The sequence below is a fragment of the Scyliorhinus torazame genome, chromosome 19, assembly GCF_047496885.1.
Source record: "Scyliorhinus torazame isolate Kashiwa2021f chromosome 19, sScyTor2.1, whole genome shotgun sequence".
Classification (NCBI taxonomy): domain Eukaryota; kingdom Metazoa; phylum Chordata; class Chondrichthyes; order Carcharhiniformes; family Scyliorhinidae; genus Scyliorhinus; species Scyliorhinus torazame.
Window position 1 is genome coordinate 9520724 of NC_092725.1, and position 22634 is coordinate 9543357.

A 22634-nucleotide genomic window follows, 5' to 3' on the forward strand; every position below is an offset into this window, starting at 1 on the left:
CAGAGGGAGTGCCGCACTGCCAGAGGGTCAGTACTGAGGGAGTGCCGCACTGGCCGAGGGTCAGAACTGAGGGAGTGCCGCACTGTCAGAGGGTCAGTACTGAGGGAGTGCTGCACTGTCAGAGGGTCAGCACTGAGGCAGTGCCGCACTGTCAGAGGGTCAGTATTGAGTGAGAGCCGCACTGTCAGACGGTAAGTACTGAGGGAGTACTGCACTGTCAGAGGGTCAGAACTGAGGGAGCGCCACACTGTCAGAGGGTCAGTACTGAGGGAGTAACGCACTGTAAGAGGGTCAGTACTGAGGGAGTGCTGCACTGTCAGAGGGTCACTACTGAGGGAGTGCCACACTGTCAGAGTGTCAGTACTGAGGGAGTGCTACACTTTAAGAGGGTCAGTACTGAGGGAGTGCCGCACTGTCCGAGAGTCAGTACAGAGGGAGTGCCGCACTGTCAGAGGGTCAGTACTGAGTGAGTGCTGCACTGTCAGAGGGTCAGTACTGAGGGAGTGCCGCACTGTCAGAGGGTCAGTACTGAGGGAGTGCCGCACTGTCAGAGGGTCAGTACTGAGGGAGTGCTGCACAGTCAGATGGTCAGTACTGAGGGAGTGCCGCACTGTCAGAGGGTCAGTACTGAGGGAGTGCCGCACTGTCAGAGGGTCGGTACTGAGGGAGTGCCGCACTGTCAGAGGGTCAGTACTGAGGGAGTGCCGTACTGTCAGAGGGTCAGTACTGAGGGAGTGCCGCACTGTCAGAGGGTCAGTACTGAGCGAGTGCTGCACTGTCAGAGGGTCAGTACTGACGGAGTGCTGCTCTGTCGGAGGGTAAGTACTGAGGGAGTGCCGCACTGTCAGAGGGTGAGTACTGAGAGAGTGCCGCACTGTCAGAGGGTGAGTACTGAGGGAGTGCCGCACTGTCAGAGGGTCAGTACTGAGGGTGTGCCGTACTGTCAGAGGGTCAGTACTGAGGGAGTGCTGCACTGTCAGAGGGTCAGTACTGAGGGAGTGTCACACTGTCAGAGGGTCAGTACTGAGGGAGCGCCGCACTGTCAGAGGGTCAGTACTGAGGGAGTGTCACACTGTCAGAGGGTCAGTACTGAGGGAGCGCCGCACTGTCAGAGGGTCAGTACTGAGGGAGCGTCGCACTGTCAGAGGGTCAGTACTGAGGGAGTGCTGCACTGTCAGAGGGTCAGTGCTGAGGGAGTGCCGCACTGTCAGAGGGTCAGTACTGAGGGAGCGCCGCACTGTCAGAGGGTCAGTACTGAAGAAGTGCTGCGCTGTCAGAGGGTCAGTACTGAGCGAGTGCCACACTCTCAGAGGGTCAGTACTGAGGGAGTGCCGCACTGTCGGAGGGTCAGTACTGAGGGAGTGCCACACTGTCAGAGGGTCAGTACTGAGGGAGTGCCGCACTGTCAGAGGGTCAGTACTGAGGGAGTGCCACACTGTCAGAGGGTCAGTACTGAGGGAGTGCCGCACTGTCAGAGGGTCAGTACTGAGCGAGTGCCGCACTGTCAGAGCGTCAGTACTGAGGGAGTGCTGCACTGTCAGAGGGTCAGTACTGAGGGAGTGCTGCACTGTCAGAGGGTCAGTACTGAGGGAGTGCCACAAATTCAGAGGGTCAGTACTGAGGGAGTGTCACACTGTCAGAGGGTCAGTACTGAGGGAGCGCCGCACTGTCAGAGGGTCAGTACTGAGGGAGCGTCGCACTGTCAGAGGGTCAGTACTGAGGGAGTGCTGCACTGTCAGAGGGTCAGTGCTGAGGGAGTGCCGCACTGTCAGAGGGTCAGTACTGAGGGAGCGCCGCACTGTCAGAGGGTCAGTACTGAAGAAGTGCTGCGCTGTCAGAGGGTCAGTACTGAGCGAGTGCCACACTGTCAGAGGGTCAGTACTGAGCGAGTGCCACACTGTCAGAGGGTCAGTACTGAGGGAGTGCTGCACTGTCAGAGGGTCAGTGCTGACGGAGTGCTGCACTGTCAGAGGGTCAGTACTGCGGGAGTGCCACAAATTCAGAGGGTCAGTACTGAGGGAGTGCCGCACTGTCAGAGGGTCAGTACTGAGGGAGTGCTGCACTGTCAGAGGGTCAGTACTGCGGGAGTGCCACAAATTCAGAGGGTCAGTACTGAGGGAGTGCCGCACTGTCAGAGGGTCAGTACTGAGGGAGTGCTGCACTGTCAGAGGGTCAGGACAGAGGGAGTGCTGCACTGTCAGAGGGTCAGGACAGAGGGAGTGCTGCACTGTCAGAGGGTCAGTACTGAGGGAGTGCTGCACTGTCAGAGGGTTAGTACTGAGGGAGTGCTGCACTGTCAGAGGGTCAGCACTGAGGGAGTGCCGCACTGTGAGAGGGTCAGTACTGAGGGAATAACGCACTGGAAGAGGGTCAGTACTGGGGGAGTGCTGCACTGTCAGAGGGTCAGTACTGAGGGAGCACCGCACTGTCAGAGGGTCTGTACTGAGGGAGTAACGCACTGTAAGAGGGTCAGTACTGGGGGAGTGCTGCACTGTCAGAGGGTCAGTACTGAGGGAGTGCCACACTGTCAGAGTGTCAGTACTGAGGGAGTGCTACACTGTAAGAGGGTCAGTACTGAGGGAGTGCCGCACTGTCCGAGAGTCAGTACAGAGGGAGTGCCGCACTGCCAGAGGGTCAGTACTGAGGGAGTGCCGCACTGGCCGAGGGTCAGAACTGAGGGAGTGCCGCACTGTCAGAGGGTCAGTACTGAGGGAGTGCTGCATTGTCAGAGGGTCAGCACTGAGGCAGTGCCGCACTGTCAGAGGGTCAGTATTGAGTGAGAGCCGCACTGTCAGACGGTAAGTACTGAGGGAGTACTGCACTGTCAGAGGGTCAGAACTGAGGGAGCGCCACACTGTCAGAGGGTCAGTACTGAGGGAGTAACGCACTGTAAGAGGGTCAGTGCTGAGAGAGTGCTGCACTGTCAGAGGGTCACTACTGAGGGAGTGCCACACTGTCAGAGTGTCAGTACTGAGGGAGTGCTACACTGTAAGAGGGTCAGTACTGAGGGAGTGCCGCACTGTCCGAGAGTCAGTACAGAGGGAGTGCCGCACTGTCAGAGGGTCAGTACTGAGGGAGTGCTGCACTGTCAGAGGGTCAGTACTGAGGGAGTGCCGCACTGTCAGAGGGTCAGTACTGAGGGAGTGCCGCACTGTCAGAGGGTCAGTACTGAGGGAGTGCTGCACAGTCAGATGGTCAGTACTGAGGGAGTGCCGCACTGTCAGAGGGTCAGTACTGAGGGAGTGCCGCACTGTCAGAGGGTCGGTACTGAGGGAGTGCCGCACTGTCAGAGGGTCAGTACTGAGGGAGTGCCGTACTGTCAGAGGGTCAGTACTGAGGGAGTGCCGCACTGTCAGAGGGTCAGTACTGAGCGAGTGCTGCACTGTCAGAGGGTCAGTACTGACGGAGTGCTGCTCTGTCGGAGGGTAAGTACTGAGGGAGTGCCGCACTGTCAGAGGGTGAGTACTGAGAGAGTGCCGCACTGTCAGAGGGTGAGTACTGAGGGAGTGCCGCACTGTCAGAGGGTCAGTACTGAGGGTGTGCCGTACTGTCAGAGGGTCAGTACTGAGGGAGTGCTGCACTGTCAGAGGGTCAGTACTGAGGGAGTGTCACACTGTCAGAGGGTCAGTACTGAGGGAGCGCCGCACTGTCAGAGGGTCAGTACTGAGGGAGTGTCACACAGTCAGAGGGTCAGTACTGAGGGAGCGCCGCACTGTCAGAGGGTCAGTACTGAGGGAGCGTCGCACTGTCAGAGGGTCAGTACTGAGGGAGTGCTGCACTGTCAGAGGGTCAGTGCTGAGGGAGTGCCGCACTGTCAGAGTGTCAGTACTGAGGGAGTGCCGCACTGTCAGAGTGTCAGTACTGAGGGAGTGCCGCACTGTCAGAGGGTCAGTACTGAGGGAGTGCTGCGCTGTCAGAGGGTCAGTACTGAGCGAGTGCCGCACTGTCAGAGCGTCAGTACTGAGGGAGTGCTGCACTGTCAGAGGGTCAGTGCTGACGGAGTGCTGCACTGTCAGAGGGTCAGTACTGAGGGAGTGCCGCACTGTCAGAGGGTCAGTACTGAGGGAGTGCCACAAATTCAGAGGGTCAGTACTGAGGGAGTGTCACACTGTCAGAGGGTCAGTACTGAGGGAGCGTCGCACTGTCAGAGGGTCAGTACTGAGGGAGTGCTGCACTGTCAGAGGGTCAGTGCTGAGGGAGTGCCGCACTGTCAGAGGGTCAGTACTGAGGGAGCGCCGCACTGTCAGAGGTTCAGTACTGAAGAAGTGCTGCGCTGTCAGAGGGTCAGTACTGAGCGAGTGCCACACTGTCAGAGGGTCAGTACTGAGTGAGTGCCACACTGTCAGAGGGTCAGTACTGAGGGAGCGCCGCACTGTCAGAGGGTCAGTACTGAAGAAGTGCTGCGCTGTCAGAGGGTCAGTACTGAGCGAGTGCCACACTGTCAGAGGGTCAGTACTGAGGGAGCGTTGCACTGTCAGAGGGTCAGTACTGAGGGAGTGCTGCACTGTCAGAGGGTCAGTGCTGACGGAGTGCTGCACTGTCAGAGGGTCAGTACTGCGGGAGTGCCACAAATTCAGAGGGTCAGTACTGAGGGAGTGCCGCACTGTCAGAGGGTCAGTACTGAGGGAGTGCTGCACTGTCAGAGGGTCAGGACAGAGGGAGTGCTGCACTGTCAGAGGGTCAGGACAGAGGGAGTGCTGCACTGTCAGAGGGTCAGTACTGAGGGAGTGCTGCACTGTCAGAGGGTTAGTACTGAGGGAGTGCTGCACTGTCAGAGGGTCAGCACTGAGGGAGTGCCGCACTGTGAGAGGCTCAGTACTGAGGGAGTGCTGCACTGTCAGAGGGTCAGCACTGAGGGAGTGCCGCACTGTGAGAGGCTCAGTACTGAGGGAGTGCCGCACTGTCAGAGGGTCAGTACTGAGGGAGTGCTGCACTGTCAGAGGGTCAGGACAGAGGGAGTGCTGCACTGTCAGAGGGTCAGGACAGAGGGAGTGCTGCACTGTCAGAGGGTCAGTACTGAGGGAGTGCTGCACTGTCAGAGGGTTAGTACTGAGGGAGTGCTGCACTGTCAGAGGGTCAGCACTGAGGGAGTGCCGCACTGTGAGAGGGTCAGTACTGAGGGAATAACGCACTGGAAGAGGGTCAGTACTGGGGGAGTGCTGCACTGTCAGAGGGTCAGTACTGAGGGAGCACCGCACTGTCAGAGGGTCTGTACTGAGGGAGTAACGCACTGTAAGAGGGTCAGTACTGGGGGAGTGCTGCACTGTCAGAGGGTCAGTACTGAGGGAGTGCCACACTGTCAGAGTGTCAGTACTGAGGGAGTGCTACACTGTAAGAGGGTCAGTACTGAGGGAGTGCCGCACTGTCCGAGAGTCAGTACAGAGGGAGTGCCGCACTGCCAGAGGGTCAGTACTGAGGGAGTGCCGCACTGGCCGAGGGTCAGAACTGAGGGAGTGCCGAACTGTCAGAGGGTCAGTACTGAGGGAGTGCTGCACTGTCAAAGGGTCAGCACTGAGGCAGTGCCGCACTGTCAGAGGGTCAGTATTGAGTGAGAGCCGCACTGTCAGACGGTAAGTACTGAGGGAGTACTGCACTGTCAGAGGGTCAGAACTGAGGGAGCGCCACACTGTCAGAGGGTCAGTACTGAGGGAGTAACGCACTGTAAGAGGGTCAGTGCTGAGGGAGTGCTGCACTGTCAGGGGGTCACTACTGAGGGAGTGCCACACTGTCAGAGTGTCAGTACTGAGGGAGCGCCGCACTGTCCGAGAGTCAGTACAGAGGGAGTGCCGCACTGTCAGAGGGTCAGTACTGAGGGAGTGCTGCACTGTCAGAGGGTCAGTACTGAGGGAGTGCCGCACTGTCAGTGGGTCAGTACTGAGGGAGTGCCGCACTGTCAGAGGTTCAGTACTGAGGGAGTGCTGCACAGTCAGATGGTCAGTACTGAGGGAGTGCCGCACTGTCAGAGGGTCAGTACTGAGGGAGTGCCGCACTGTCAGAGGGTCGGTACTGAGGGAGTGCCGCACTGTCAGAGGGTCAGTACTGAGGGAGTGCCGTACTGTCAGAGGGTCAGTACTGAGGGAGTGCCGCACTGTCAGAGGGTCAGTACTGAGGGAGTGCTGCACTGTCAGAGGGTCAGTACTGACGGAGTGCTGCTCTGTCGGAGGGTAAGTACTGAGGGAGTGCCGCACTGTCAGAGGGTGAGTACTGAGAGAGTGCCGCACTGTCAGAGGGTGAGTACTGAGGGAGTGCCGCACTGTCAGAGGGTCAGTACTGAGGGTGTGCCGTACTGTCAGAGGGTCAGTACAGGGGGAGTGCCACACTGTCAGAGGGTCAGTACTGAGGGAGTGCTGCACTGTCAGAGGGTCAGTACTGAGGGAGTGCTGCACTGTCAGAGGGTCAGTACTGAGGGAGCGCCGCACTGTCAGAGGGTCAGTACTGAGGGAGTGTCACACTGTCAGAGGGTCAGTACTGAGGGAGCGCCGCACTGTCAGAGGGTCAGTACTGAGGGAGCGTCGCACTGTCAGAGGGTCAGTACTGAGGGAGTGCTGCACTGTCAGAGGGTCAGTGCTGAGGGAGTGCCGCACTGTCAGAGGGTCAGTACTGAGGGAGCGCCGCACTGTCAGAGGGTCAGTACTGAAGAAGTGCTGCGCTGTCAGAGGGTCAGTACTGAGGGAGTGCCGCACTGTCAGAGGGTCAGTACTGAGGGAGAGCCGCACTGTCAGAGGGTCAGTACTGAGGGAGTGCCGCACTGTCAGAGGGTCAGTACTGAGGGAGCACCGCACTGTCAGAGGGTCAGTACTGAGGGAGTGCTGCACTGTCAGAGGGTCAGTACTGAGCGAGTGCCACACTGTCAGAGGGTCAGTACTGAGCGAGTGCCGCACTGTCAGAGGGTCAGTACTGAGGGAGTGCTGCACTGTCAGAGGGTCAGTGCTGACGGAGTGCTGCACTGTCAGAGGGTCAGTACTGAGGGAGTGCCACAAATTCAGAGGGTCAGTACTGAGGGAGTGCCGCACTGTCAGAGGGTCAGGACAGATGGAGTGCTGCACTGTCAGAGGGTCAGTACTGAGGGAGTGCTGCACTGTCAGAGGGTCAGGACAGAGGGAGTGCTGCACTGTCAGAGGGTCAGTACTGAGGGAGTGCTGCACTGTCAGAGGGTTAGTACTGAGGGAGTGCTGCACTGTCAGAGGGTCAGCACTGAGGGAGTGCCGCACTGTGAGAGGCTCAGTACTGAGGCAAAAACGCACTGTAAGAGGGTCAGTACTGGGGGAGTGCTGCACTGTCAGAGGGTCAGTACTGAGGGAGCACCGCACTGTCAGAGGGTCTGTACTGAGGGAGTAACGCACTGTAAGAGGGTCAGTACTGAGGGAGTGCTGCACTGTCAGAGGGTCAGTACTGAGGGAGTTCTACACTGTAAGAGGGTCAGTACTGAGGGAGTGTCGCACTGTCCGAGAGTCAGTAAAGAGGGAGTGCCGCACTGCCAGAGGGTCAGTACTGAGGGAGTGCCGCACTGGCCGAGGGTCAGAACTGAGGGAGTGCCGCACTGTCAGAGGGTCAGTACTGAGGGAGTGCTGCACTGTCAGAGGGTCAGCACTGAGGCAGTGCCGCACTGTCAGAGGGTCAGTATTGAGGGAGAGCCGCACTGTCAGACGGTCAGTGCTGAGGGAGTGCTGCACTGTCAGAGGGTCACTACTGAGGGAGCGGTGCACTGTCAGAGGGTCAGTACTGAGGGAGCGCCGCACTGTCAGAGGGTCAGTACTGAGGGAGTGCTGCACTGTCAGAGGGTCAGTACTGAGGGAGTGCCGCACTGTCAGAGGGTCAGTACTGAGTGAGTGCCGCACTGTCAGAGGGTCGGTACTGAGGGAGTGCCGCACTGTCAGAGGGTCGGTACTGAGGGAGTGCCGCACTGTCAGAGGGTCAGTACTGAGGGAGTGCCGTACTGTCAGAGGGTCAGTACTGAGGGAGTGCCGCACTGTCAGAGGGTTAGTACTGAGGGAGTGCTGCACTGTCAGAGGGTCAGTACTGACGGAGTGCTGCACTGTCGGAGGGTAAGTACTGAGGGAGTGCCGCACTGTCAGAGGGTGAGTACTGAGAGAGTGCCGCACTGTCAGAGGGTGAGTACTGAGGGAGTGCCGCACTGTCAGAGGGTCAGTACTGAGGGTGTGCCGTACTGTCAGAGGGTCAGTACAGAGGGAGTGCCACTCTGTCTGAGGGTCAGTACTGAGGGATTGCTGCACTGTCAGAAGGTCAGTACTGAGGGAGTGCTGCACTGTCAGAGGGTCAGTACTGAGGGAGTGTCACACTGTCAGAGGGTCAGTACTGAGGGAGCGCCGCACTGTCAGAGGGTCAGTACTGAGAGAGTGTCATACTGTCAGAGGGTCAGTACTGAGGGAGCGCCGCACTGTCAGAGGGTCAGTACTGAGGGAGCGCCGCACTGTCAGAGGGTCAGTACTGAAGAAGTGCTGCGCTGTCAGAGGGTCAGTACTGAGCGAGTGCCACACTGTCAGAGGGTCAGTACTGAGCGAGTGCCGCACTGTCAGAGGGTCAGTACTGAGGGAGTGCTGCACTGTCAGAGGGTCAGCGCTGACGGAGTGCTGCACTGTCAGAGGGTCAGTACTGAGGGAGTGCCATAAATTCAGAGGGTCAGTACTGACGGAGTGCCGCACTGTCAGAGGGTCAGTACTGAGGGAGTGCTGCACTGTCAGAGGGTCAGGACAGAGGGAGTGCTGCACTGTCAGAGGGTCAGTACTGAGGGAGTGCTGCACTGTCAGAGGGTTAGTACTGAGGGAGTGCTGCACTGTCAGAGGGTCAGCACTGAGGGAGTGCCGCACTGTGAGAGGCTCAGTACTGAGGGAGTGCCGCACTGTGAGAGGGTCAGCACTGAGGGAATAACGCACTGTAAGAGGGTCAGTACTGGGGGAGTGCTGCACTGGCAGAGGGTCAGTACTGAGGGTGCACGGCACTGTCAGAGGGTCTGTACTGAGGGAGTAACGCACTGTAAGAGGGTCAGTACTGGGGGAGTGCTGCACTGTCAGAGGGTCAGTACTGAGGGAGCACCGCAATGTCAGAGGGTCAGTACTGAGGGAATAACGCACTGTAAGAGGGTCAGTACTGAGGGAGTGCCGCACTGTCAGAGGGTCAGTACTGAGGGAGTGCCACACTGTCAGAGTGTCAGTACTCAGGGAGTGCTGCGCTGTCAGAGGGTGAGTACTGAGCGACTGCCGCACTGTCACAGGGTCAGTACTGAGGGAGTGCCGCACTATCAGAGGGACTGTACTGAGGGAGTAACGCACTGTAAGAGGGTCAGTACTGGGGGAGTGCTGCACTGTCAGAGGGTCAGTACTGAGGGAATAACGCACTGTAAGAGGGTCAGTACTGAGGGAGTGCTGCACTGTCAGAGGGTCAGTACTGACGGAGTGCTGCACTGTCGGAGGGTACGTACTGAGGGAGTGCCGCACTGTCAGAGGGTCAGTACTGAGGGTGTGCTGCACTGTCAGAGGATCAGTACTGAGGGAGTGCTGCACTGTCAGTGGGTCAGTACTGAGGGAGTGCTGCACTTTCAGAGGGTCAGTACCGGGGGTGTGCTGCACTGTCAGAGGGTCAGTACTGAGGGAGTGCCGCACTATCAGAGGGTCAATACTGAGGGAGTGCCGCACTGTCAGAGGGTCAGTACTGAGGGAGTGTCACACTGTCAGAGGGTCAGTACTCAGGGAGTGCTGCGCTGTCAGAGGGTCAGTAATGAGCGAGTGCCGCACTGTCACAGGGTCAGTACTGAGGTAGTGCCGCACTGTCAGAGGGTCAGTACTGAGTGAGTGCTGCACTGTCAGAGGGTCAGTACTGACGGAGTGCTGCACTGTCGGAGGGTAAGTACTGAGGGAGTGCCGCACTGTCAGAGGGTGAGTACTGAGGGAGTGCCGCACTGTCAGAGGGTCAGTACTGAGGGTGCGCCGTACTGTCACAGGGTCAGTACTGAGCGAGTGCCACACTGTCAGAGGGTCAGTACTGAGCGAGTGCCGCACTGTCAGAGGGTCAGTACTGAGGGAGTGCTGCACTGTCAGAGGGTCAGTGCTGAGGGAGTGCTGCACTGTCAGAGGGTCAGTACTGAGGGAGTGCGGCACTGTCAGAGGGTCAGTACTGAGGGAGTGGCGCACTGTCAGAGGGTCAGTACTGAGGGAGTGCCGCACTGTCAGAGGGTCAGTACTGAGGGAGTGCCGCACTGTCAGAGGGTCAGTACTGAGGGAGTGCTGCACTGTCAGAGGGTCAGTACTGAGGGAGTGCTGCACTGTCAGAGGGTCAGTACTGAGGGAGTGCTACAAATTCAGAGGGTCAGTACTGAGGGAGTGCCGCACTGTCAGAGGGTCAGCACTGAGGGAACCCCGCACTGTCAGAGGGTCAGTACTGCGGGAGCGCCGCACTGTCAGAGGGTCAGTACTGAGGGAATAACGCACTGTAAGAGGGTCAGTACTGGGGGAGTGCTGCACTGTCAGAGGGTCAGTTCTGAGGGAGCACCGCACTGTCAGAGGGTCAGTACTGAGGGAGTGCTGCACTGTCAGAGCATCAGTGCTGAGGGAGTCCTGCACTGTCAGAGGGTCAGTACTGAGGGAGTGCCGCACTGTCAGAGGGTCAGTACTGGGGGAGTGCCGCACTGTCAGAGGGTCAGTACAGAGGGAGTGCCGCAGTGTCAGAGGGTCAGTACTGAGGGAGTGCCGCACTGTCAGAGGGTCAGTACTGAGGGAGTGCCGCACTGTCAGAGGGTCAGTACTGAGGGAGTGCCGCACTGTCAGAGGGTCAGTACTGATGGAGTGCCGCACTGTCAGAGGGTCAGTACAGAGGGAGTGCCGCACTGTCAGAGGGTCAGTACAGATGGAGTGCCGCACTGTCAGAGGGTCAGTACTGAGGGAGTGCCGCACTGTCAGAGGGTCAGTACTGATGGAGTGCCGCACTGTCAGAGGGTCAGTACAGAGGGAGTGCCGCACTGTCAGAGGGTCAGTACTGAGGGAGTGCCGCACTGTCAGAGGGTCAGTACTGCGGGAGTGCCGCACTGTCAGAGGGTCAGTACTGAGGGAGTGCCGCTCTGTCAGAGGGTCAGTACTGAGGGAGTGCCGCACTGTCAGAGGGTCAGTACTGCGGGAGTGCCGCACTGTCAGAGGGTCAGTACTGAGGGAGTGCCGCTCTATCAGAGGGTCAGTACTGAGGGAGTGCCGCACTGTCAGAGGGTCAGTACTGCGGGAGTGCCGCACTGTCAGAGGGTCAGTACTGAGGGAGTGCCACACTGTCAGAGGGTCAGTAGTGAGGGAGTGCTGCACTGTCAGAGGGTCAGTACCGAGGGAGTGCCGCACTGTCAGAGGGTCAGTACTGCGGGAGTGCCGCACTGTCAGAGGGTCAGTACTGAGGGAGTGCTGCACTGTCAGAGGGTCAGCACTGAGGGAGTGCCGCACTGTCAGAGGGTCAGTACTGAGGGAGTGCCGCATTGTCAGAGGGTCAGTACTGAGGGAGTGCCGCACTGTCAGAGGGTCAGCACTGAGGGAACCCCGCACTGTCAGAGGGTCAGTACTGCGGGAGCGCCGCACTGTCAGAGGGTCAGTACTGAGGGAATAACGCACTGTAAGAGGGTCAGTACTGGGGGAGTGCTGCACTGTCAGAGGGTCAGTACTGAGGGAGTGCCACAAATTCAGAGGGTCAGTACTGAGGGAGTGCCACACTGTCAGAGGGACAGTACTGAGCGAGTGCTGCACTGTCAGAGGGTCAGCACTGAGGGAGTGCCGCACTGTCAGAGGGTCAGTACTGAGGGAATAACGCACTGTAAGAGGGTCAGTACTGGTGGAGTGCTGCACTGTCAGAGGGTCAGTACTGAGGGAGCACGGCACTGTCATAGGGTCTGTACTGAGGGAGTAACGCACTGTAAGAGGGTCAGTACTGAGGGAATGCTGCACTGTCAGAGGGTCAGTACTGAGCGAGTGCAGCACTGTCACAGGGTCAGTACTGAGGGAGTGCCGCACTGTCAGAGGGTCGGTACTGGGGGAGTGCTGCACTGTCAGAGGGTCAGTACTGGGGGAGTGCTGCACTGTCAGAGGGTCAGTGATGAGGGAGTGCCGCACTGTCAGAGGGTCAGTACTGAGGGAATGCCGCACTGTCAGAGGGTCAATACTGAGGGAGTGCCGCACTGTCAGAGGGTCAGTACTGAGGGAGTGCCACACTGTCAGAGGGTTAGTACTCAGGGAGTGCCGCACTGTCAGAGGGTCAGTACTGAGGTAGTGCCGCACTGTCAGAGGGTCAGTACTGAGTGAGTGCTGCACTGTCAGAGGGTCAGTACTGACGGAGTGCTGCACTGTCGGAGGGTAAGTACTGAGGGAGTGCCGCACTGTCAGAGGGTGATTACTGAGGGAGTGCCGCACTGTCAGAGGGTCAGTACTGAGGGTGAGCCGTACTGTCACAGGGTCAGTACTGAGGGAGTGCAGCACTGTCAGAGGGTCAGCACTGAGCGAGTGCCACACTGTCAGAGGGTCAGTACTGAGCGAGTGCCGCACTGTCAGAGGGTCAGTACTGAGGGAGTGCTGCACTGTCAGAGGGTCAGTGCTGAGGGAGTGCTGCACTGTCAGAGGGTCAGTACTGAGGGAGTGCCGCACTGTCAGAGGGTCAGTGCTGAGGGAGTGCTGCACTGTCAGAGGGTCAGTACTGAGGGAGTGCTGCACTTCAGAGGGTCAGTACTGAGGGAGTGCTGCACTGTCAGAGGGTCAGTACTGAGGGAGTGCCACAAATTCAGAGGGTCAGTACTGAGGGAGTGCCACACTGTCAGAGGGACAGTTCTGAGCGAGTGCCGCACTGTCAGAGGGTGAGTACTGAGGGAGTGCCGCACTGTCAGAGGGTCAGTACTGAGGGAGTGCCGCACTGTCAGAGGGTTAGTACTGAGGGAGTGCTGCACTGTCAGAGGGTCAGCACTGAGGGAGTGCCGCACTGTCAGAGGGTCAGTACTGAGGGAGTGCCGCATTCTCAGAGGTTCAGTGCTGAGGGAGTGCCGCACTGTCAGAGTTTCAGCACTGAGGGAGCGCCGCACTGTCAGAGGGTCAGTACTGCGGGAGCGCCGCACTGTCAGAGGGTCAGTACTGAGGGAATAACGCACTGTAAGAGGGTCAGTACTGGGGGAGTGCTGCACTGTCAGAGGGTCACTACTGAGGGAGCACCGCACTGTCAGAGGGTCAGTACTGAGGGAGTGCTGCACTGTCAGGGGGTCAGTGCTGAGGGAGTCCTGCACTGTCAGAGGGTCAGTACTGAGGGAGTGCTGCACTGTCAGAGCATCAGTGCTGAGGGAGTCCTGCACTGTCAGAGGGTCAGTACTGAGGGATTGCCGCACTGTCAGAGGGTCAGTACTGGGGGAGTGCCGCACTGTCAGAGGGTCAGTACAGAGGGAGTGCCGCACTGTCAGAGAGCCAGTACTGAGGGAGTGCCGCACTGTCAGAGGGTCAGTACTGAGGGAGTGCCGCACTGTCAGAGGGTCAGTACTGATGGAGTGCCGCACTGTCAGAGGGTCAGTACTGAGGGAGTGCTGCACTGTCAGAGGGTCAGTACTGAGGGAGTGCTGCACTGTCAGAAGGTCAGTACTGAGGGAGTGCTGCACTGTCAGAGGGTCAGTACAGAGGGAGTGCCGCACTGTCAGAGGGTCAGTACAGAGGGAGTGCCGCACTGTCAAAGGGTCAGTGCAGAGGGAGTGCCGCTCTGTCAGAGGGTCAGTACTGAGGGAGTGCCGCACTGTCAGAGGGTCAGTACTGAGGGAGTGCCGCACTGTCAGAGGGTCAGTACTGAGGGAGTGCCGCACTGTCAGACGGTCAGTACTGAGGGAGTGCCGCACTGTCAGAGGGTCAGTACTGATGGAGTGCCGCACTGTCAGAGGGTCAGTACTGAGGGAGTGCTGCACTGTCAGAGGGTCAGTACTGAGGGAGTGCTGCACTGTCAGAAGGTCAGTACTGAGGGAGTGCTGCACTGTCAGAGGGTCAGTACTGAGGGAGTGCCGCACTGTCAGAGGGTCAGTACAGAGGGAGTGCCGCACTGTCAAAGGGTCAGTACTGAGGGAGTGCCGCTCTGTCAGAGGGTCAGTACTGAGGGAGTGCTGCACTGTCAGAGCATCAGTGCTGAGGGAGTCCTGCACTGTCAGAGGGTCAGTACTGAGGGAGTGCCGCACTGTCAGAGGGTCAATACTGGGGGAGTGCCGCACTGTCAGAGGGTCAGTACAGAGGGAGTGCCGCACTGTCAGAGGGTCAGTACTGAGGGAGTGCCGCACTGTCAGAGGGTCAGTACTGAGGGAGTGCCGCACTGTCAGAGGGTCAGTACTGATGGAGTGCCGCACTGTCAGAGGGTCAGTACTGAGGGAGTGCTGCACTGTCAGAGGGTCAGTACTGAGGGAGTGCTGCACTGTCAGAAGGTCAGTACTGAGGGAGTGCTGCACTGTCAGAGGGTCAGTACTGAGGGAGTGCCGCACTGTCAGAGGGTCAGTACAGAGGGAGTGCCGCACTGTCAGAGGGTCAGTACAGAGGGAGTGCCGCACTGTCAAAGGGTCAGTACTGAGGGAGTGCCGCTCTGTCAGAGGGTCAGTACTGAGGGAGTGCCGCACTGTCAGAGGGTCAGTACTGAGGGAGTGCCGCACTGTCAGAGGGTCAGTACTGAGGGAGTGCCGCACTGTCAGACGGTCAGTACTGAGGGAGTGCCGCACTGTCAGAGGGTCAGTACTGATGGAGTGCCGCACTGTCAGAGGGTCAGTACTGAGGGAGTGCTGCACTGTCAGAGGGTCAGTACTGAGGGAGTGCTGCACTGTCAGAAGGTCAGTACTGAGGGAGTGCTGCACTGTCAGAGGGTCAGTACTGAGGGAGTGCCGCACTGTCAGAGGGTCAGTACAGAGGGAGTGCCGCACTGTCAAAGGGTCAGTACTGAGGGAGTGCCGCTCTGTCAGAGGGTCAGTACTGAGGGAGTGCTGCACTGTCAGAGCATCAGTGCTGAGGGAGTCCTGCACTGTCAGAGGGTCAGTACTGAGGGAGTGCCGCACTGTCAGAGGGTCAGTACTGGGGGAGTGCCGCACTGTCAGAGGGTCAGTACAGAGGGAGTGCCGCACTGTCAGAGGTTCAGTACTGAGGGAGTGCCGCACTGTCAGAGGGTCAGTACTGAGGGAGTGCCGCACTGTCAGAGGGTCAGTACTGATGGAGTGCCGCACTGTCAGAGGGTCAGTACTGAGGGAGTGCTGCACTGTCAGAGGGTCAGTACTGAGGGAGTGCTGCACTGTCAGAAGGTCAGTACTGAGGGAGTGCTGCACTGTCAGAGGGTCAGTACTGAGGGAGTGCCGCACTGTCAGAGGGTCAGTACAGAGGGAGTGCCGCACTGTCAGAGGGTCAGTACAGAGGGAGTGCCGCACTGTCAAAGGGTCAGTACTGAGGGAGTGCCGCTCTGTCAGAGGGTCAGTACTGAGGGAGTGCCGCACTGTCAGAGGGTCAGTACTGAGGGAGTGCCGCACTGTCAGAGGGTCAGTACAGAGGGAGTGCCGCACTGTCAAAGGGTCAGTACTGAGGGAGTGCCGCTCTGTCAGAGGGTCAGTACTGAGGGAGTGCTGCACTGTCAGACGGTCAGTACTGAGGGAGTGCCGCACTGTCAGAGGGTCAGTACTGATGGAGTGCCGCACTGTCAGAGGGTCAGTACTGAGGGAGTGCTGCACTGTCAGAGGGTCAGTACTGAGGGAGTGCTGCACTGTCAGAAGGTCAGTACTGAGGGAGTGCTGCACTGTCAGAGGGTCAGTACTGAGGGAGTGCCGCACTGTCAGAGGGTCAGTACAGAGGGAGTGCCGCACTGTCAAAGGGTCAGTACTGAGGGAGTGCCGCTCTGTCAGAGGGTCAGTACTGAGGGAGTGCTGCACTGTCAGAGGGTCAGTACTGAGGGAGTGCCGCAATATTGGAGGATCTGAGCTGAATGACGTATTTGCAGGCTTTCACACATACAACTCATTTTGCACAATCCCTTCTTGCTCCTAACAGGGGAGCCTGGCGCTCCCTCAGTACTGACCCTCTGACAGTGCGGCACTCCCTCAGTACTGACCCTCTGACAGTACGGCACTCCCTCAGTACTGACCCTCTGACAGTGCGGCACTCCCTCAGTACTGACCCTCTGACAGTGCGGCACTCCCTCAGTACTGACCCTCTGACAGTGCGGCACTCCCTCAGTACTGACCCTGTGACAGTGCGCCACTCCCTCAGTACTGACCCTCTGACAGTGCGGCGCTCCCTCAGTACTGACCCTCTGACAGTGCGGCGCTCCCTCAGTACTGACCCTCTGACAGTGCGGTGCTCCCTCAGTACTGACCCACTGACAGTGCAGCACTCCCTCAGTACTGACCCTCTGACAGTGAGGCACTCCCTCAGTACTGACCCTCTGACAGTGCGGCACTCCCTCAGTACTGACCCTCTGACAGCGCGGCAATCCCTCAGTACTGACCCTCTGACAGTGCGGCACTCCCTCAGTACTGACCCACTGACAGTGCGGCACTCCCTCAGTACTGACCCTCTGACAGCGCGGCAATCCCTCAGTACTGACCCTCTGACAGTGCGGCACTCCCTCAGTACTGACCCTCTGACAGTGCGGAACTCCCTCAGTACTGACCCTCTGACAGTGCGGCGCTCCCTCAGTACTGACCCTCTGACAGTGCAGCGCTCCCTCAGTACTGACCCTCTGACAGTGCGGCACTCCCTCAGTACTGACCCTCTGACAGTGCGGCGCTCCCTCAGTACTGACCCTCTGACAGTGCGGCACTCCCTCAGTACTGACCCTCTGACAGTGCAGCACTCCCTCAGTACTGACCCTCTGACAGTGCGGCACTCCCTCAGTACTGACACTCTGACAGTGCGGTGCTCCCTCAGTACTGACCCTCTGACAGTGCAGCACTCCCTCAGTACTGACCCTCTGACAGTGCAGCGCTCCCTCAGTACTGACCCTCTGACAGTGCAGCACTCCCTCAGTACTGACCCTCTGACAGTGCGACACTCCCTCAGTACTGACCCTCTGACAGTGCAGCACTCCCTCAGTACTGACCCTCTGACAGTGAGGCACTCCCTCAGTACTGACCCTCTGACAGTGCGGCACTCCCTCAGTACTGACACTCTGACAGTGCGGTGCTCCCTCAGTACTGACCCTCTGACAGTGCAGCACTCCCTCAGTACTGACCCTCTGACAGTGCGGCACTCCCTCAGTACTGACCCTCTGACAGTGCAGCACTCCCTCAGTACTGACCCTCTGACAGTGCAGCACTCCCTCAGTACTGACCCTCTGACAGTGCAGCACTCCCTCAGTACTGACCCTCTGACAGTGAGGCACTCCCTCAGTACTGACCCTCTGACAGTGCAGAGGAACTGAATAGTTACTTTGCATCAGTCTTCACGGTGGAAGACACCAGTGGGATGCAAGAGCTCCAGGAGAACCAGGGGGCAGAGGTGAGTGCAGTGGCCATCACTAAGGAGAGGGTTCTGGGGAAACTGAAAGGTCTGAAGGTGGATAAGTCACCTGGACCGGATGGACTACACCCCAGGGTCCTAAAAGAGATAGCTGAGGAAATTGTGGAGGCATTGGTGGTGATCTTTCAGGAATCACTGGAGGCAGGAAGGGTCCCAGGGGACTGGAAGGTGGCGAATGTACCACCGCTGTTTAAGAAGGGAGGGAGGCAGAAGACGGGAAATTATAGGCCGGTTAGCCTGACTTCGGTCATTGGGAAGATTTTAGAGTCTGTTATTAACGATGAGATCGCGGAGTGGCTGGAAGTGCACGGTAAAATAGGACTGAGTCAGCACGGCTTCGTCAAGGGGAGGTCGTGTCTGACAAATCTGTTAGAGTTCTTGGAGGAAGTAACAAGGAAGTTAGACAAAGGAGAACCAGTGGATGTGATTTATTTAGATTTCTAGAAGGCCTTTGACAAGGTGCCGCATGAGAGACTGTTAAATAAGTTAAGAGCCCATGGTGTTCAGGGTAAGATCCTGGCATGGATAGAGGATTGGCTGACTGGCAGAAGGCAGAGAGTGGGGATAAAGGGGTCTTTTTCAGGATGGCAGCCGGTGACTAGTGGTGTGCCTCGGGGGTCGGTGCTGGGACCACAACTTTTCACAATATACATTAATGATCTGGAAGAAGGTACTGAAGGCTCTGTTGCTGAGTTTGCAGATGATACAAAGATCTGTAGAGGGACAGGTAGTATTGAGGAAGCAGGGGGGCTGCAGAAGGACTTGGACAAGCTAGGAGAGTGGGCAATGAAGGGGCAGATGGAATACAATGTGGAAAAGCCCTTTGGTAGAAAGAATTGGGGCATAGACTATTTTCTAAATGGGAAAAGGCTTCAGATATCAGAAACACAAAGGGACTTGGGAGGCCTTGCTCACGATTCTCTTAAGGTTAACGTGCAGGTTCAGTCGGCAGGTAGGAAGGCAAATGCAATGTTAGCATTCATGTCAAGAGGGCTAGAATACAAGAGCAGGGATGTACTTCTGAGGCTGTATAAGGCTCTGGTCAGACCCCATTTGGAGTATTGTGAGCAGTTTTGGGCCCTGTATCTAAGGGAGGATGTGCTGGCCTTGGAAAGGGTCCAGAGGAGGTTCACAAGAATGATCCCTGGAATGAAGAGCTTGTCGTATGAGGAACGGTTGAGGACTCCGGGTCTGTACTCGTTGGGAGTTTAGAAGGATGAGGGGGGATCTTATTGAAACTTACAGGATACTGCGAGGCCTGGATAGAGTGGACGTGGAGAGGATGTTTCCACTTGTAGGAATAACTAGAAGCAGAGGACACCATCTCAGACTAAAGGGACGATCCTTTAAAACAGAGATGAAGAGGAATTTCTTCAGCCAGAGGGTGGTGAATCTGTGGAACTCTTTGCCGCAGAAGGCTGTGGAGGCCAAATCACTGAGTGTCTTTAAGACAGAGATAGATAGGTTCTTGATTAATAAGGGAATCGGGGGTTATGGGCAGAAGGCAGGAGAATGGGGATGAGAAAATATCAGCAATGATTGAATGTCGGAGCAGACTCGATGGGCCGAGTGGCCTAATTCTGCTCCTATGTCTTATGGTCTTTTGTTCCAGCTCTCTGTCTCTCTCTCTCTGTCTGTCTTGATCCCAGACCAGATTCCATCATTTGCCAGGCTCACAAACCCCAATATTTTATTTTTGTTTTGTAAGACGGCGAGGAAAGGATTCTTCGACTTGAGGTGGAGTCACGTAGAGGGGAGGTCGCTCGGCATGTGGCTCTTGCTCAAGGCTTGTTTTTTTAAGAACTTTAATGTCCGCTCCTGGGCCAGTTTGTCAATGATTGAGTGCAGGACGGGGTAAATGAGGCCACGATTCAGAAGCAAGTCACCGTGAAGAAGGGAGGGGGCGAGGGTCCTTGCGGTTGGAGGTGACGAGGAAGGAGATGACGGCGGCGTTGAAGGCGTTGGCGGAGGAGGCGATCGCCCCCGGTGAGGGTGCCCATGGTGGACACACCGGGCCAGGGCGAGAGAACAGGGCGAGGAGGCGGAGGGAGTGGAGGAGGTCGTGTCACAGCACAGCGACCGGCTCACCTCGACGGGGGAGGAGCTGCGGAGGGCGGTCGAGGCCAACAAGGGGGGGGGGGGGGCAGCTGAGCAAAGCTGGGGGACTTGGAAAACCTGCTCGAAGCGGCATAACCGGAGGACGGTGGGCCTGCCCGAGGGGGTGGCAGAAACGGGAGGTGCCGTGGGCGGGGGCTGGTGTTGGCACCTACCGGGACTTGATGGTGGAACGGGCGAGGAGGCGAGCGGCCTTCGGCGAGGTGAAGACGGCACCGTACAACAGCGGGGTGCAGGTTGGAGCGCTGCACCCAGCGGAGCTGAGGGTGACCGACAACTCCAGAGACGTCTATTTGTAGACGGCGGAGGCCGTTGGTGAGGGCTGAGGATTGGAGCAGAAGTGAGGAATGGGACGGAGTTGCGGACTGCGGAAGGGGAGTTGGGAGAGTGGATACATGTCGGTCTGGTTTATATTTTTACTTCACGTTGTTACAGAGGGGGGGGAACCTCTTGTTAATCATGCACTTTCGAGAATTGGATGACATTGAACATTAGGGGGGGGGGGGCCGGTAGGCAGGGGGGGGGGGGGCGCGTTTCGGACGTTAAGGTGATTGGCGATTATGTACGGGATGATTCTAGACTTTCGTTCTTTTTTATTTCTTGTTCGACATTGGAGCTCTTTGTTGGTGGGTGGGGATAACGGCCTTGTTGGCCAGGGGAATGCCGTTGTATTTGTCCCCGCTGAGTATTTGTGGGTGGGTGTATATTTGATGAAAAGGTGAAAAAGGAGGAGAATAAAAATATTTTTAAAAAAGGAAAAGGCATCCGGGAGGGATTGTGCACAAAATAGGGATGTGGTAAATTAAACAAACTTTATTACGAACACAGTATTAAAATATCTTGAACATCACACCAGAAAATTGTTTACAATTGCCCCTTAAACATTGCTAATCAATACAGTAATCCTTAACTGCTATCTTTATTTCCAATCAAACAGCAAGAAACCCATCTCTGATCTCAATCCTCTTTAAATAACAATGGTACATCAGAAAACTCGCTTTACAGAGATGTTTTTTATGAAAGAGAGATCCTTTGATGCTGCGTTAAAGACAAGATCTGACTCCTGTCAGACTCATGCAGAAACTCTGGTTGTATTTCCCTCGAAGATGTTTCTCAACTTGTCTCAGCCCATCTCCTTGTCGGGCCATTCTCAACAGATCAGAAAGAAACTGCTAATCTGTCGACAGACATATCTTTATCGGAACTGCAGTGAGGGTAAACTGCTGGATTTCGGTCCAAGCTCTCTCTAGAACTCCCCGGACCTGCATTTCCAGCCAGATACCTGATCAGCTGGCTCCACTCAGTAATGGCATCATTTTACCAAGCAGAAATCTAATTAACTCCACAGGGAACCCCCATTAATCCAAACAAAACGGCATTAGCCCACACTTTTTACGGTGGCGTAATTGCATCGCTGGCTACCTAAATTTTAGCTGTCATTAAAACAAGGATTTTGTTTAAAACGTGACCACAGCACTCAGTCACACTCTAACCAGTCAGAAGTGGGGATGTTCGCTGATGACTGCACCATGTTCATCACCATTCGCGACTCCTCAGATAATGAACCGTCCCTGTCCAAATGCAGCAAGACCTGGACAATATCCAGGCTCGGGGCTGACAAGGGGCAAGTTACATTCAGGCTTGATTGCTCCCCCTTCAACAAACGTTCAAATCTTCAACCATTGCTGCCCTGCAGTAACTCACCAAGGTACCTTAGACAGCACCTTCCAAACCCACGACCTCGACCATCTAGAAGGACAAGAGCAGCAGATACCTGGGAACCCCACCACCTGGAGGTTCCCCTCCAAGTCACTCTGACTTGGAAATATATCGGCCGTTCCTTCACTGTCGCTGGGGCAACAGCCTGGAACTCTCTCCCTGTGGTGTGCTTTGTGTTGCTAAATTCAGGATGGTTGGTGCAGTGTTCACAAAGGCCACAAAATAGCTTTCATTTGAACATAGCTCTAAATTTAGTAACTACTAATTTGGATTCGGCACATACTCCTATATAATACACAGTTGATAATTAACATACAATCTACACTCATTTATAACTACACTATTACATTAACTATGATCTGCTCTCACTCACACTGTCTTTCCTTCAGTCTGTTCTCCAGCTATCTCCTTCACTTCTCTCCCCACAAGGCTTTGCATCAATGTCTTATATACTTGTAATTCTAGCGCCCTCTAATGGCTGATCTAGACATTTCATTAACCCTTGCAGTTCTTACATTTATCATAATGCCACACTCCCTACCAGCACAGTGGGTGTACATACACCCCAAGGACTGCAGCGGATCAAGAAGGCAGCTCGCCCTCACCTTCTGAAGGGCAACTCGGGGTGGCCAATAGATGCTGGCTGAACCAGCCACACCCACATCCCGGAAATGAAGAACCCCTCCCCCCAGGTTTTTAACCCTTACTGCACCAAATATCTCCAATACATTACATCTCAAATCACGACTTTCATCAGAATCTCTGTTTTTCACTCTCTCTCTCTCTGTCTCTCACTCTCTCTCTCTCTTTGTCTCTCTCTCTCTCTCTGTCTCTGTCTCTCTGTCTCTCACTCTCGCTCTGTCTCTCTCTCTCTGTCTCTCACTCTCTCTCTCTCTTTGTCTCTCTCACTCTGTCTCTTTCTCTGTCTGTCTCTCTCTCTCTCTCTCTCTCTCTGTCTCTCACTCTCTCTCTCTTTGTCTCTCTCACTCTGTCTCTTTCTCTGTCTGTCTCTCTCTGTCTGTCTCTCTCTCTGTCTGTCTCTCTCTCTGTCTGTCTCTCTCTGCCTCTCACCCTCTCTCTCTGTCTCTCACCCTCTCTCTGACTCGCTCACTCTTTCTCTCCCTCTCTCTCTGTCTCTCACTCTCTCTCTCTCTCGGTCTCTCTCTCTGTAACTTTCTCTCGCTCACTCACTCTGTCTCTCTCTCTCCATCTATCTTTATCTGTCTCTCTCTTCATGTCTGTCTCTCTCTCTCTCCCTCTCTTTGTGCTCTCTCTCTCTGTCACACTGACTGTATCCCAGTCCCCCACTCTCTCTCTCTTTTT

General features: G+C 56.5%; 1 protein-coding gene across 1 annotated transcript in view; it reads right to left on the reverse strand.

Annotated features, from left to right (window-relative positions):
* The window catches only part of LOC140396619 (integrin alpha-M-like), a 153414-nt gene that overhangs the window by 130213 nt on the left and 567 nt on the right, over positions 1-22634 (reverse strand). The gene's annotated exons all lie outside the window — the stretch shown is intronic.